The sequence below is a fragment of the Ictidomys tridecemlineatus genome, chromosome 13 (assembly GCF_052094955.1).
Source record: "Ictidomys tridecemlineatus isolate mIctTri1 chromosome 13, mIctTri1.hap1, whole genome shotgun sequence".
NCBI classification, from domain to species: domain Eukaryota; kingdom Metazoa; phylum Chordata; class Mammalia; order Rodentia; family Sciuridae; genus Ictidomys; species Ictidomys tridecemlineatus.
In genome coordinates this window covers 53,354,961-53,370,592 of record NC_135489.1, presented here as the reverse complement: position 1 = coordinate 53,370,592, position 15,632 = coordinate 53,354,961, and the positions used below count along the sequence as shown (strand labels likewise).

General features: G+C 39.0%; 1 long non-coding RNA gene across 1 annotated transcript in view; it reads right to left on the bottom strand.

Moving 5' to 3' along the window:
* Positions 1–15,632, bottom strand: part of LOC144369862 (uncharacterized) — a 30,123-nt gene that overhangs the window by 9,164 nt on the left and 5,327 nt on the right. The gene's annotated exons all lie outside the window — the stretch shown is intronic.

Sequence of the window (15,632 nt, the reverse complement as noted above, 5' to 3'; positions counted from 1 at the left end):
CTGCAGCCTCCAAGAGGAAGGTCATCCCCACTCACAGAGGATGAGCCTGACAAGGAGTGGGAGGGACTGTTTCAAACAAGGAAGCATGGGTGGAAATTAAATGTTTACTTTGGAAGGCATGAAGTGTGAAGTATAAGCAAACAAATGGAACAGAACGCTAGATCAATAGAAAATTGCTATGTGTAATATTTTCTTCAAAGTTTGTTTTCAAAGAGCATCTAATCCAATTAATGCTTACGTTTTGTTGCTGTTTCCATTAAAATAAGTTTTTATTAAACTGAAAATAATATCTGTCTGAACTCCCATGTGCCTAAATTCCTTGCGAAGGGCTTTTAAGTGCCTTATCTCATTTACTCCTCCCAGTACCCCTCAGAATAGGCATGGCTGTTGTCCACATTTTGCAGGTGAGAGAACGAGTTGAAGTGGTGAAAGCGTCTAATCTGAATTCAGAGCTGGGTATGTGTGACTCCAAGTCCTAGCACACTCAGTAGGTAGTATTCTGTACTAGATAGACACTCCTAAGACAATGAATTGAGGGCAGCCTCCATCCCTGAGGATCATCTGTGACTCCTCTTGTTCCTTTACCATTTGAGCATCCTACAATCCGCCTCCACTTTCTGTTCATTACTTCTACTGGGAATCCCTACCTCACACCTCCACCTCCCATCCAGGTCTCATTCTGCCACTAAATGAGTTTTCCTTAAACATGACTTTCAGTCCTCAGAGTCCAAAACCTCTTGAGTATGAACTATAATTTCTCTTTATGTCCTCTGCCTCTCACCCAGGCCTCCCTACAGTAACGAATCTGAATGCCCTGCTCACATCTACTCTGACAAGAAACTTGGCATGATATTCCATTCTCAAACACATTTCTCTCTTCCCTAGACTGCTCAGTCTCTTTCTACTCTCAAAAACATCATAGGGCCACCCAACTTCCATTCTTGGGCTCATGCTGTCTCCTGGCCTGGAATGTTCCCCCTACTCTCTTTTACCCATTCAGATTCCACCTCTCATTGCTCCCTGGCTTGACTCCACAATGGTTGCTTTCTTCCCTGGGCAGCTTCAGCCCTTGCTGCCTGCTGCACTGGTCTTTCTACTTCATCAAACAAGATGGAAAAATGTTTGTGTAGAAATTATGTAGGCCTACTACCTAATGGACATTGTACATGCACATCTTAAGGCATCACAGAAAATAGAAATTTAAAGGAGGTGAGATGAACATTGCAATTCTGGTGTTTTCTCCTGATCCTCAAAAGATCACCCTGAGGGGTCTGGATTGCAAAGTCCCTTAACGCCAGGCCCTGAACACTCACAATGCCACTTCATTTTATGCTACCAGCTTTCCTTGCTCATGTCCCTAGCTTACTTTTTTTTTTTTTGGTCTACTTTTTAAATGACATATAATAATTGCACAAATCCATGGGGTATAATGTGATGTTTCCATGCATGTACACATTGCATAATGATTAAAATGGGATATTTTTTTTTAAAACATGGCACGTCCTTACGGAAGATGAGCACTTTTTTCAGCAAGCAAAGTGGCATACCACACAGTAGATGCCCAGTTCATTATTAGTACAATTTCATTGATGTCCACTGCGCTCAACTGACATGATAGGCCTGGTTATTGATGGATCATAGTTTCTGGCCGTCATGTACAACAGACTAGTGGTGGTTGAGGTTCACCTCAATTCCAAGGAAACCCAGTGTCCTGTGTCACTTAGCCAGTTCTTATGAAACTGGGGATTTCCAGAACATTCGGATTTGCAGCCCAAGAGAGAATAAATCATGTCACCAAGTCTCAGTGTGACTTTTTCAGTTTCTGCCCTTCTCCCCTGCCTCTCTTTACACCCTGCCTGGATATCCCTGGAGTACCTGAAAGTAAGGTGGTATTCCCTAAAGCACCTACAAAATGAAAGGTGACATCTATGTACCTGACCAATGTCTTAAAAATAATATAGTGTGTAAGAGCCATTTCTTCTCTCTAAAAAAAAGGTTGAGTCCTTCACTGCTCAGAATGATAACTTGGGTTAGCAAGTACAAAGAATCCCATTACCAGGTTGTGCTTTCCCCCCTTTATCTTAAATGTCATTTTCACATCTTTGGATAGACTCATAGGTTATTAAAAACGCCTGAAACATGTCTCATTTCTTTCTGTTCTTCCCACCCCCCCCGCCGCCCCCCGCCAGTGTTTTACACGTTCATTAATGATTGGGAGGTGGAGAAAGTAGCACATAAGTGAAATTTGCCAATGCTGACAAATTGGATAGTTACAAAGGGTTCAAAGCAAGGGAGAGAAGATGGGTAGGAAATGGGAAATCACACCATTCTTAATAAATAATGAGAAAACGTCTAGCCACTGCCATGAGTGACTCATCTGAAACATTAACACCCTAGCTTAGACGTGCAATAATGCTGGTTAGGGGGATAAAACTCATTGACAAGACTTGTTTTCCATAGTCCTTGATGGAAATTGCCAGAGGAATGGCCTGCTCTCTTTTCAGTGGAAGGTAGTGAATACTTTTACTGAAATCTTGGTAAAAGAATGTCACTGACTGATACTGTGGTCTTGCATATCATTTGGGGAAACAGAGTCTGGCCAAGAAGAAGTTTCTCTCCTGGACCTTAAAGAATTGGTCTTGAAACGATTCAAACATGGGAGCCTTCCTAGTTTAACCTCCAGTCCAATATCATGCTAAGGCATCTGTAGGTCAAATCCAGTTGAGGTCCTGGTGCCCTTACACTTCTGGAGGTCTGTGAAAAGCAGAGCACACAGATAGTCACCGTTATCACCATTATCACCATGCGATTATGTGACCTTTTATTTCCATCCTATCTTCCCTGCTATCACTTATTAAGCAACTAGCATTGTGCAGAAACCATTATCTCTACTCTTTGCAGTCACCGGCAAAGCAAGTATCTGAATACTATTCCCCAGAAGAGAAAACATGTTCCCAGGGATGAAGCAACTGGCCCAGATTTACACAGTGAATGGTGGTCATGACAGCTTGACCTCTAAACTCTTCCTTTCACCCTTCACGGGGCTGCTTCTTGCTGATAGCATGAAGTGGCTACTAATTTTTGTGCATTCACTGTGTATAAATAAAGATCTACAGACTTTCCCCCCTGCCATATGCTAGCCCAATCTCTCTGGCTCCTAAATCCACCAGCTTTCCTGTGGATTTTGCTAAAGTTGTTACTGTTAGTCCTTTCTGTTTCCCTGTGGCTTCTCTGTGAAATCTCCAGCAGCAAGCATCTCTTATGTCATTTTCCTGAAATGCCATCAATGTCCCCTCTCCCCATGTCCCCTGCAGAATTAATGTCCGTGGGAGAAATGCCTTCCTCCTTATTTAGATTGCATGTCAAATATTGGACTCAAATATCCACAGAGTCCATTAACTAAACTTCAACACAATGACAGAAAAAAAGAAATTGAGCTTTACCTACACTTTCATCTGCTATTTCTATACCAGAGTTCTTTAACTGCAACTGAAGACTCCAGTTTTGACAAAGTACTAACTTTGTGAGATGTGGGAGGTGGGAAAAAATAGACAACTGTAAGTCTGAGAAAAGTATCTTAAGGAGGGGAAAAAACTTCCTTTTCTAAGCACCTTTCCCACCTACACTTCAAGTCAAGTAGAATGTTACCAAATATCTTTTCCTAAAAATGTGTCCTTTGAATTCTGTGAAATAGTAATGTTTTAAGAATAATTAAGAACTAAAAATAAATGAGGATTTATTCTGGGAGAGTGGTTCTCAAAACACGGTCCTAGGAATGCTTATCGGTAGCTGAGACCCTTTCAGATGGCCAGCAAAGTGAAAACTATTTCCCAGTAGAATTAGAACGTGATTATCTTTATTATTCTTATTCTTTTATGAGCACACAGTGAAATTTCCAGAGGTTATATGGAATGTTAAGATGTCATTGCTCTGACACCTTACATTCTGATATTTTAAAATTTCTTACTTTTACTCTCAAAGATAATAAATTTTGATATAATCCACATATTCAGAAGCTCTTTAGGGTCCCCAATAATATTTAAGAGTTTGTCTTTATAACAAAACACAACAAACTGGGCAGTTTATAAGGAAAGAAAAAGAACTGTTTTTTTTTACAGTCTGGGAGTCTGGGAAGTCCAAGATCAAAACCCCAGCAAACTTGGTGTCTGTTGAGGACATTTTTCATCGATGGCATCCTCTGTGTGTCCTTGCACGGCAGATGGGGTGAAGAAGCTCCCCTAGGTCTTTTTTCTAAGGACACTAAGCCCAGTCAAGAGGGTTCAGTTTTCATGTCCTAATCATTTCCCAAGGGCCCCACCTCCTAGTACTTCTACCTTGATCTCAGCATGTGAGTGAGGGGGGGATAGAATGTTCAGATCATAGCAGAGGAGACAAAGATCATAAAAACAAAAAGAGGGAGCTGGTGTTCCAAGACACATTTGCTCATTTGGAATTGGTACTTCTATCCAGAAAGAAGCCACCTCATTAGCAGGGTAGGGATGGTACAGAATGTAATGGGAAGATACCTGTTCTGAGCTCCAGTTTTCCCGTAGACTACTCTGAGCACATCAGTGGGGGATGCACATCTGGGAAACTCTCTGCACACACACAGAAGCAAGAAGAAGAGATAGAAGCAAAAGAGCAATGGTCTATTCATGATATGAACACTCATTCAGAGCTAACAGTCAGCAAAAATGACTAGATCTACATGAGGAATTCAAATGCAAAATCCAAAAGAAAATCGGTCTCCATATTGCTGAGTTTCCCACCTGGTTCTTTTGGTCATGCACAAGTACCTAGAGAGACACCTGAGGCATGCTGGGCAAATCCAAAGTGCCTGCTTATGTTCTTTGAAGAGTACAGAAAAGAAATCAGAAATAAAAGACATGCCTGCCTGGCACTGGTTCTTCTTTGCATCAAAGTGACAGATGTGGAGGCATGATAGCTTTGAGAGAGCCCACCTGTTCAATCTTGTCAGGGATGGCTCTCCTACAAGTGATTGAGTTCAAACTAAGTTGCCTCATTGTATGTCTTGCGAAAGCAGTCTGCTTTGTTATTCTGAGTATAAACATAACAATACTGCATTTGGTGGCTATATTTGTCCCCACAGTTTCAATTATCTCATAAAATAAGAAGTAGCACAAATGTCCACTGCTTTGGGACTTTGGGACATTAAAAGAGGAATGAAGTGTCCATTTCTAAAGGTCAAGTTCTGCAAAATGTATTGCCTGGTATTGATCTACGTACATAATACTAGCAGCTTTCTACAAAGTCCTATACTTCTAAGGAAACTCTGACAAACTCACAATTGCTCCAAACAGTTATCAGACAACATTAGGAAACGTTTTATGTGGAATTAAATTTCAAGTACCAAAACTTCCAAGTGCTTCTGGTTTAGCTGTGTGTTCTCATCAAATCACTGCTGGAGAATGAAGGGCACCCAAAGAAGGCCTATATCTTTCTGTGGGTTTACTGATGGCTCAGAATGTCTCAAGCAATCATTATGCAACAATGTGAACATACAGCAACTGAGCTACATGTATACGTATAATGGTTAAGAAGGTAAATTTTATGTTATGTGTATTACACTAAAATAAAAGTGTGTATATTATGCCATATAGGAAAATATGTATTATACCATAATTTAAAAGCTTAAGCTGCAGCAAATGAAAGCACTCTAAACCTGATCTGAGCTGCCTAAATCACAATTCCTAGGATTAAGCAGAGAGCATGTGCCCAACTACATTTGATATGACGTCATCTCAGCAAGCAGGAATCCATACTTGGGCAATAAAATGGATAGACATCTGTACTTTGAGCATGAAGATTAGATTAATTGCTGTATCTGTAGTTGTTGTAAAAATGATCAAATAATGAATGGTAGACTTTTGCACCCTGGACTACCCTTCATTTATAGAGGAGCTATTTGCAAAACCTCACATTTTGTAAGACTAGTACTTAGCTTTGATATTTGATAGCAACACTGGAGTAGTGGCTGTTTAAATCGCTTCGACTCATATCTAAATATTAGCTTGCATAGAACATATTTCAGCACTTGAGGCTGAAATATGAGCCTTACCTATGAAACATAGAATGTAACCTCCATTTTTTGTAAATAAAAATTTTACGTTTTGAATAGTAAGATTTCTACAATACTTATTGCGTGAAAATAATAAGGTTACCAAGCAATATATACAATGAAATGCTTTTTTGTACCTTAAAAAATATACATAAGATTGTCAAAATTTTTAAATAGCAGATTTTTAAAGTGGGATAATCTGGAGATTGGGGAGTGGGAAGCCATGGAAAGATACAGGCCTTGTTTTAAACGAGAAATAAAACTTAGCAAATAAAATGGCCTTTAATATAAAATGGTTCTATACATCTAAATTTAGTCTGCCAAGGATAAACCAGCCAACTGCTTAGGACATTAATTATGTTCCAATTTTCTTACTAAAATAGGTATGAGTTTGATTCACTAAATTAAGGTGTAATTTTATGTACAAAAGCCTTTTCAAAACCCAGTAAAGCAGGCAACTAACTCATGCCCCAAGAAAAATTGGAAACTTGGCATTATAAAGCATAGATTTTTTTTTAATGATCAGAGTGAAGTCTACACCTGCATATGTATACTTTAATAAAAAACAAACAAAGCAGACAACCCTCCAGAATATGGTATAATGCTACCACAAAAATTCTCAATTACTTTGCCCAATTCTAAGGTAAATAATTATATTTCCAAATTATGGCCGTCAATATATTTTTAGCAAAGTCATTCAAGCATGACAGGATACCTTGGAGCAAGGGTCACAATGGGGTCACAATGGATTTTCCAAATCTTGTGAACTATAAAAATGAAAAATATGTAACAGTGAATGATAGGTTCATTTTAGAAAATAACCACCAATGTGCATAGAGCTTAAAAAGAGGTATTGCAACCAGAAGAGGTGAGACTTGAGGACTTGAGTAGATACTAAACTCCATTCATGCAATGTATTTATTTATTTCAAAGAGAGAGAGAGAGAGAGAGAGAGAGAGAGAGAGAGAGAGAGACCAAAATATAGGTAGCTAGCACTACATTAGTCAGTTTTTCTTTACCCTAGATAAAAAAAAAAAAAAAAAGCTGGCAATTCTTCCACTGACTTTTCTGTATAGCAATGCTCCTAATAAATTCATCTTAATGATAGAAAAAAAATACCTGGAGAAAAAACAAAATATCTCTACTCTCAATTAACAGGAATATTTTAGGCTCTATTTCCATTTTCCCATCCAAAAATGTGTCACGTTTGGGATGTTAGGGGTCCATCATTTTAGGCCAGAACTATGACAGAAAAACAAAGAAGAGAGTTGGTGCAATTGCAGATATGGTATGTTTTGAGGTTGTCCTACCTTTCTTGATGAAAGAAAAATTTTAATTCTTGGTTGATGGTTTTAAGCAGAATTTTATTTTCTCTATATCCTATCATGTAAATTAAGAAAGAATCACCCAAAATGAGGAGGAAATCTGTGAACAAAGTAATAAGATTTCACACTTCTTATTTTAAAAATTCTTATTGATTGAAAGGTTGCCTACAAAAATAATAGCTAGCATTTGCGTATCACATGCCTAGAACTTTCCTGAGCACCTGACATATTAACTCAGGGAAGCCCTCACAATTTCCCAGTATGGAGACCTGCCCATTTTCCCCACTTGACAGAAAATGAAATCCAATGGCTTAGGGACTTGAGTGGTGCTCTTTGCTGATAAGGCAGAGTTGTTAAATTACTTAGCCCTGCTCAGAAAGAGCTAGAATTTAACCCAGGTGGTCCACTTCTAGAGCTGTGGTGATCAACAAGGACAGGATACATTGTCTCTAGGTACAGGATGGTCTACCTGTTGTAGAGGAAGAGGAGAACAAACTCTCACAGTCCCTGTCTTCAAGGAACTTGCCGTGTTGGCAGGAAATATCCTAGATCAGCCAAGATTGAACAATCCCAGCTGGGTGGGGGGAATATAGAGAATGTCATGTGGGCATCTAATTTATATGGAGAGGTGAAAGGAGAAAGCAAGCAAGATCTCTTTGAGAAAGGGAATCTTCATTTGAGCCTTCAGGGATGAAACAAGCCCTAGCAGAAGGGAGACATGGGAAAAGGGTCCCAGGCAGGTTTAAAACAAAACAAAAAAAAAGCCTGAGAGAATCCCTTGGGGGTAGGAAAGAGCTCTTTGTAATCACTGAACACAAAATGAGGCCTTTCTGGGGGTCACGCCAGGTGGGAGAAAATAGAGCTGCCTGGTTGCTAGGAGGCTATTCAGCATTTAAAATTTTTTATCTCTGACAAAATGGACAGTCCTTGAAAAGTATTAAGCAAAGGAGGGACCTGTATGGCTGGAATGTGGAGAATGAGCCAGAGGGAAACTAGGCTGGGAGAAAAGTTGGGAGGCTACTGATAGCTCAGGCCAGATACACAGAGATTTGGAAATTACAGTGCAGGAAGAAGTGGTCCCGTTCAAGGTATAATCTGAAGGAAGATCTGATAAAATCTGACAAGCCTCAGGGACTCGAAATCCTGCAGGAATCTTTGCTATCTGCACAGAAACACAGGTTTAAAAGTTGAAACTCTGGCAGAAGAATCCTTTTCTTAGCAATTTTAAAGACTGCCTTCTCTTTGGAAAACAAGCATCATCCAATTTATTGATCAATGATATGGGAAATAGGAGAACGTTAACAAATTTGCTTAAAATCTGATGATTGAACTGTTAGTTCTCTAGGCAAATCTTGCCCCATAGAACATCACTTGTATAGTGTCTACTTAGGAAGCTATTCATTCCGTGGTTTCTTTGAGTTCTAAAGAAATCCTTCATACATGGTTAGACATCTGTGTACAGGCCTCTGACAATCCATCCTCATAATGCCCTGAGTCTGGCAAAAAATTGTACATCAACCTCTGACTCTTAAGGACAGGACAATCTCACCACCTAAAACAACTAACTGCATCAAGCCGAGTAAGATGGTAAACATGAGGCTTAGTTAGGCCAAACCAAACTAAACAGACAGCAGTGCCCTGTAGTCACAATTATAGAATTCTGTCACTGATGACATTGGCTAGTCATTCCCTTTGGCCTGAAGTACCTCCCCCTAACAATTTCATGAGAGCCTTATAAAGATGCATTCTCTAGAATGTCCATTTTATGTATTGTTTTATCTTTTAGTATCAGGGATTGAACCCAGGGGTGATTAGCCATTGAGCCACAACCCCATCCCTTTTTTAAAATATTTTTTTTGTTTTGAGACAGGGTCTCACTAAACCACTTAGGGCCTTGCTAAGTTGCTCAGGCTGGCCTTGAATTTGAAATCCTCTTGCCTCAGCTTCCCAAATTGACGGGTTTACAGGTATGCACCACCATGCCTGGCTAGAAAATCTATTTTAGATCTTCAAAATGTCAATTCAACAACAACAACAACAACAACGAAAATCTCCTTTTCTAGCTCTGTTTTGATGAACTTTTCCTCTTCTCCTCTTTTCTAAACATAATAGCAGTTAAAGGAAATTTAAGACCCTGCCACCATATATAAACTCAGGGGTCACCAAATAGAAAGGGATTTCTGGAAACACTCAAGGTTGAGATCTGACCACATATAAGCAGGTACCGTTGGATTTTGGTGGCTCCCTATTAATACAAGACATTAAAGCCTGAGCAATACTAAGACCAATGAATACTGGGAACCAAACAGTTATTTGCTCTAGTATAGGATAGTTGTGTGCCTGCAGGGACGTCATTTACTGGAAGAGAAACCTCTTGCTATTTTTCAGCAAAGACAGTTCTTTGAGTTCCTGGTGACTCTGAACTTAAACCCTGAGTACAATAAAGACCACAACAATTATCCGTTGTTTTTAGAAAAAACAGAGGAGGTTTATGCCCAAATAGCCCAAATTCATTGAAGAAAGTGTTTGGCTCCTTTACAAACTGGGCTTCTGGACCTAGTTTTCAGCTGACAGAAAGATAATTTGTGATCTCATAGAATAAAAATTAACTAAATCTTTGTTAAAGAAAATAAATATCACTCATTAGTCACAATACTTGGATTTGGGAGGCCAAAGAGGGTGGCTGTGATTTTTTTTTTTAAAGGAAGTAAAATTCAGATTAAACCTCAGCACTGCTTAAGATGATACAGATGTCGACAGTTGCCATCTTTAAACCAGTCTTATCTTGTATCTTGAAAACTATTTGCTTTGCCAAAGTTGGCAAAGAATTCACTTTTCAGATAATTAACTTCAACTTACTGCTGAGTTTGCATGCGTTGCCTGGGATCAGAAAAGAACCTCACAGGTTTCCATCTCCTGGAGTGCCCTTTTCACAGGCTGGGATGCAAAGAAGGAGAAACGTCAAGCACTGAATCTTTACAGCAACTTTACGATCTGCAGTTATGTGAAAGGCTTATTGATCAGTCGCTGCTGTTTGATATTTTGCTGCAAAGGGCAGGGCTTACTCTGGAACTTTCTGTCATTGGCAACTTGGTTAAATTTTTAAATTTTAATTTAGAGATTTTTTTTTAATTACTCGAATGCTAATTCATGCACACCAGGCTGAAACTAATGAGTTCTGGAGGTCAGAGGAATCACTGAGCATTCATTAGTCTTAAGAATGAAAGTAAGACTTCACCTTGCAGGAAGTGGGATAGGATCATCTGAGAGAGAGAGAGAGAGAGAGAGAGAGAGAGAGAGAGAGAGAGAGAGAGAGAGAGAGAGAGGGGGAGGGAGGGAGGAGAGCAGGGGTGGGCTATTAGAGACAGAGGTGAGAAAGAATGATAAAGTTTCACACACAACCATTAGAGACAGGTTTACCATTTATGGTATTTCAAAACTTCTGCCATTATTCAATATAATTAGCTTGAGAAGGAGGAAGACGGATGAAATGAATAGTTTTCAAAGTCCTTTCACCTAATTATTTGATTTACTCCTATCTATTCTATGAGGTACAAAATGCCATTCTCAAATTATTTAAGAGCACTGGGATTCAGAGAGGGTAAGCTGAGACCACACAGTTAACAAAGGAGAAGCAAAGAGAAGAACTTTGGGGATATTTCGCAAGTCATAACTTGATGCGACTTTTGCTTAACATTTTGAAGCTTTCAGCGGCAGAACCACGGCATCAGAGGGAAGAGATTTATGCTGTGAAGGCAAGTCTCCAGGTTGCGCATGGGTAGGTACAGGATGGCAGCGATGAGTTTTGCCAGCCATTGAGTTAGCAATGATGGCTCCTTTGAGGAAACATGGAAAGGTCTTCCTTTCAAAAGATGCTTAATGCATAAACCAGATAGCTATTTTTGCAGAGTCCAAAATTCATTTTGAAGGCTGCATGCTAATTTAAGAGAAATAATCCTCTTTCCAACCCTCTGATCATCCCATTAAGGATGTGCTGGAAAACTTTATGTTAGAATACCTAAAATTTCAATCAGAGTTATATCTTTTGTTTGACTCACCATGCTTGGTTGAAATATATATATATCTGTATACTTGGGGTGAGGGAACTTCGGGAAAGTGAAAATAATGAACTTTGCAATTTTAATTGTAAATCGCTCTACCTCGTGTGCTGTCGCCAAGCACCGTCATTAAATAATTGTAGTACTGGCCTCAGTGAAACTTGCTTCCTAAACAGTTCTCAGATGTGCACTCAGAGTCTTCTAAAGTATGCAGAATAACGTACATTAAGAATCTGATGACTAATCAATCCTAAAATTCGTGTACAAGTTTCCAATTCATTTTGTGGAAATGTTTTCTCAGGGATTTTGGCTGATAAAAGACCAAACTGAACATTAATAATACAACAAGGGACTTTATTTCCCTCGTAGACTGAGTGGTCACATAAAAAAGGCAGGGTAGGGGTACTAGATTTGGTCTCTCCTAAGCTCTCTTATTGAGTGATTTCTGCTCTAAGAGGCTTCTGTTTTCACATGAGAAAAATATATCTAAAGCCTTTTAACAGAAGACATAATCCCAGAGACTCTCTTTGAAAATATTTTAAGGACTTTTAATTTTAATGCCTGGTAGTATATAATTTAATCTTTTGGTCTGATACATAGTTAGTTAATATCATCTACTGCCAGGTTACCTACTTTGGTTCATATTCATCAACATGTAATCTTTCTCTTTTCTTTTTTCTGTTTTACATTTTTACAGCCTTTTACTACACTGGCTTAGTGTATATAGGCTTCCTCCCTGTGAAACCTCTTACACGAACACCATTTGGTTTCAATTCCTCAAGTCACATTGGCAGCCACTTAGCATATGGGTATATCTATAGACACTCTTAAATATATTGATGTGTTTCTGTAATTTCAGCCATTCACTTAACAGTATTTATTGAGGATCCCTTGTCTATCAGGGACTGCTATAAACACTGGGGTTTAGCAATAAGCAACACAGGTAAGATCTGCCTTTTCATGGAGTTTAAATATACAGGCAGGGGAGGAGAAGCTGCAAGTGTAACTAGGTAAACACCATGTGTAATATGTTAGATTGTAATAAATCCGATAGAGAAGAGTCAAGCAGGTGAAGGAGAGAAGGTGGGTTCAAAAGAGGGAGTGCAACTTTAAATATGGTGTCCAGAGATTTTCACTGAGGCAGGCACATGTGAGAACAGACCTGGAAATGGTATGGAAGGGAGCTATGTGATGACTGGGGAAGTGGTCCAGGGAGAAGTCAGGGCTTGGAAGACAATATGCCTGGAGAGGCACAAGGAGGAGGGAAGGAAGGGACAAAGGAAGCACTGGGGAAAGTGGAGCAGATCTGATGGGATTGAGTCTTTTTATGTGAAGAAGGTAGAAGCCATGGAGTGAGGAAGTAGAATGATAATTTATATTTTAGAAGTGTTATTTGGGCTTATGGGTCTGACAACAGTTTCCTGGAGAGGAAGGGCTGATGCAGGGGAATAGTATTCAAGACAAGAGGTATTGTTGATCAGAGTGAATTTTGGACCTATGTGAAGGTAGAGAAACAGAATCTGCTACAGATTTGGGCTGGGATGTGATCAAAGACGACTTGAGGATTTTGATCTGAACAACTACAAGAACAGGAGAGTCATTTTACTGACGAGGTAGCAGCAAGACCAGGAACCAAGGGTACTGGTTAAAGAGACTGTGGGGGAGCCAGGGGCCCAGGAAATGAGAGCCCTAAGGAGGTAGCAGCTTGTAAAAGAGCAAGGAGGGCGCTGACATGGTTGGAAGAGCCATAAGGCCAGATGGAACAAATAAGTGGATATACTGAGAACAATGGGAGTCAGGTTTCTCTCTGTAGAGAAGAGATTTACAAATACAGGAAGGAGGGATGCTAGAAAGAAGGCCAGTTTGTCAGCTTAGAATTTGCAGAATTGGTGTAAATTCACCATAGAAAGATAGACACATATTTACAAATGAATATGTAGAGATAAAGATGCCTAGGTATAGGTACACATACAGAAATAAACATAAATGTGTATGTGTGGTTGTGTGTGAAACTCTATCATTCTTTCTCACCTCTGTCTACTGAGAAGCCCGACAGTTCATCACATGCCAGCAGAATGAGCCAGAGCTCATTTATAAATGCCGTCATCCACTAGAAGAACCACGTCTCCTTGGAGAGTCGGCTGATTTCAGGTTTGAGGCAGGGAAAGGACAAGATGAGCCTAGAGTATCTTGGGTGCAAGAAAGTAAAAGGGTATTCAAAGAACAATGGGGACATGTCAGAGATCCAGCTTAACGAGACACCCATTGGCAAAATCTGGAGGGCAATTGGGATATCAAAATAAATAATAAAATTAGTAGAATACAACCCATGGAATGGACTGGGATTCATGAGCCTATATTGGAATAAGTAAATAAATGTGGGGAAGGGAAAAATATCTTTATAGAACCCTCCCAACTAATACACACAAAACTTTTAAAAAGGTTGCAGATGAGAGATTGCCATTTGGTAGTCATCGCAGTGGTGATTGATTAAAGTGGAGTCATTAAAACCCACTAAGGCTGGCTGAGGGAAGAGAATATGTGTGTACTCTCAGAGTATATCCTTCAAAATACTTATTGGTTCCCAAATGGTGGAACCAAAATGGTGGAATGGAAAATGGTGACATTATAATGGAGAATCCCCAGATCCAGCAATCCAGATGATGAATGTTAGCATCCTAATAGTGGGACAGTTAAATACCTCTTAATGCACCATCAACAGCATAGTGTCATTTATTTCATATTCCTAAGCATATATGTATGTATATAGAATATATATGTATGCATATATATGTATGTATATATAGTTATAAAAAGCACATATCCTCAACTTAGATCCACTTGATTTTTTTAAAATTTCTTTATGTTTGAGCCAGGGTATTAAAGAACTATCAAGTGGATCTAAGTTGAGGACATGTACTTTTTCAAATCATATGAGATAGAGAAAGACTGAACAACAGAAGAAAATTAGAGGAGAATTAAGGAGGCATGCCAAGTAAATACAATAAGTGATCCTGTGTTAGATTTTGGACCATAAAGGAATAAAAATACATTTGGGGGAAAGCTGGGAATTTTTCAATCAATTTTAAGGATTATTTAATGGTGTGGTCTCAATGTCATATTGGACTTATGTAGGAGGGCACTCTGGTTTGGGGAAAATGTATATATTGGAATACTTCAGGGTAATGGAACATCATGTTTGCATTTGCTCTTAAATGGTTTAGGAAAATAATATCAATCATGAGTATCTATAAATTAATGTTTCTATCCAGAGATATAGCAAATGAAAAATAATAACAATTGATAAAACCAGGGGAGTAGGACATAATAGCATTTATTTGTACTATTTCCCCCCACTTTGGTACATTTGAAGTTATTTGAAAATAAATTATTAAAAAGGGGCTTCATTGGTCATTTAGTCTAATTCTGTCTTCTTACAGGAAGAAAAGCATGGAAAGACAAAACAAGGACCCCCAAAGTTATGAGCAAATAGTATAACTATGTGACTATAATATTAAATAATATGATAGATAGTATACATAATGTCAAATGTGAAAAAGATCTGTGAGTTGTAGTCAGCAGGCAATCCAAGGTGTATCCAGATGTAGGGCCCATTAAAAATGTGTACAAAAGTGCAGGCTGTACGAACAACAGTACGTTGAACACAGGTGTTTTGCTAAGAGGTCAGAGGCAGTCCCAAGAGTAAGAGATGGTGAAAGATTGTGAAAGTCCATTATCTGAGGCCAAAGGGATAGGTGCTGTTTAGCTCCAACAAAAGAATTCACCCATGGCATCTATTATTTGTCTTAAACAATTTGGAAGGCTTTCCCATGAAGTGTTGTTTCATATTTGGATGACCACTTTGGATAGAAACCATTTAAAAAAAAACAGAAAAAAAAAGAAGGAAGGAAGGAAGGAAAATGGGAAAAATAGGGAGTTTTGCTTTTAGCTTGGGAAGATGAAATGGACTATTTAAGATAGTGAGGTTTTCATCATAGGGAATGCACAGGCAGGATGGGTGCTGGGTAAAAGTTGTTGATTGGTAACAAATAGCAGAAGCTATGAGTGACCTTTGGCCCCCTTTAAAAACACTGTTCATAAGAATGCTACTATTTATTGAATGCTTACTAAGAGTATCACAGATGTATTATCTCAGTTGATCCTTACCAC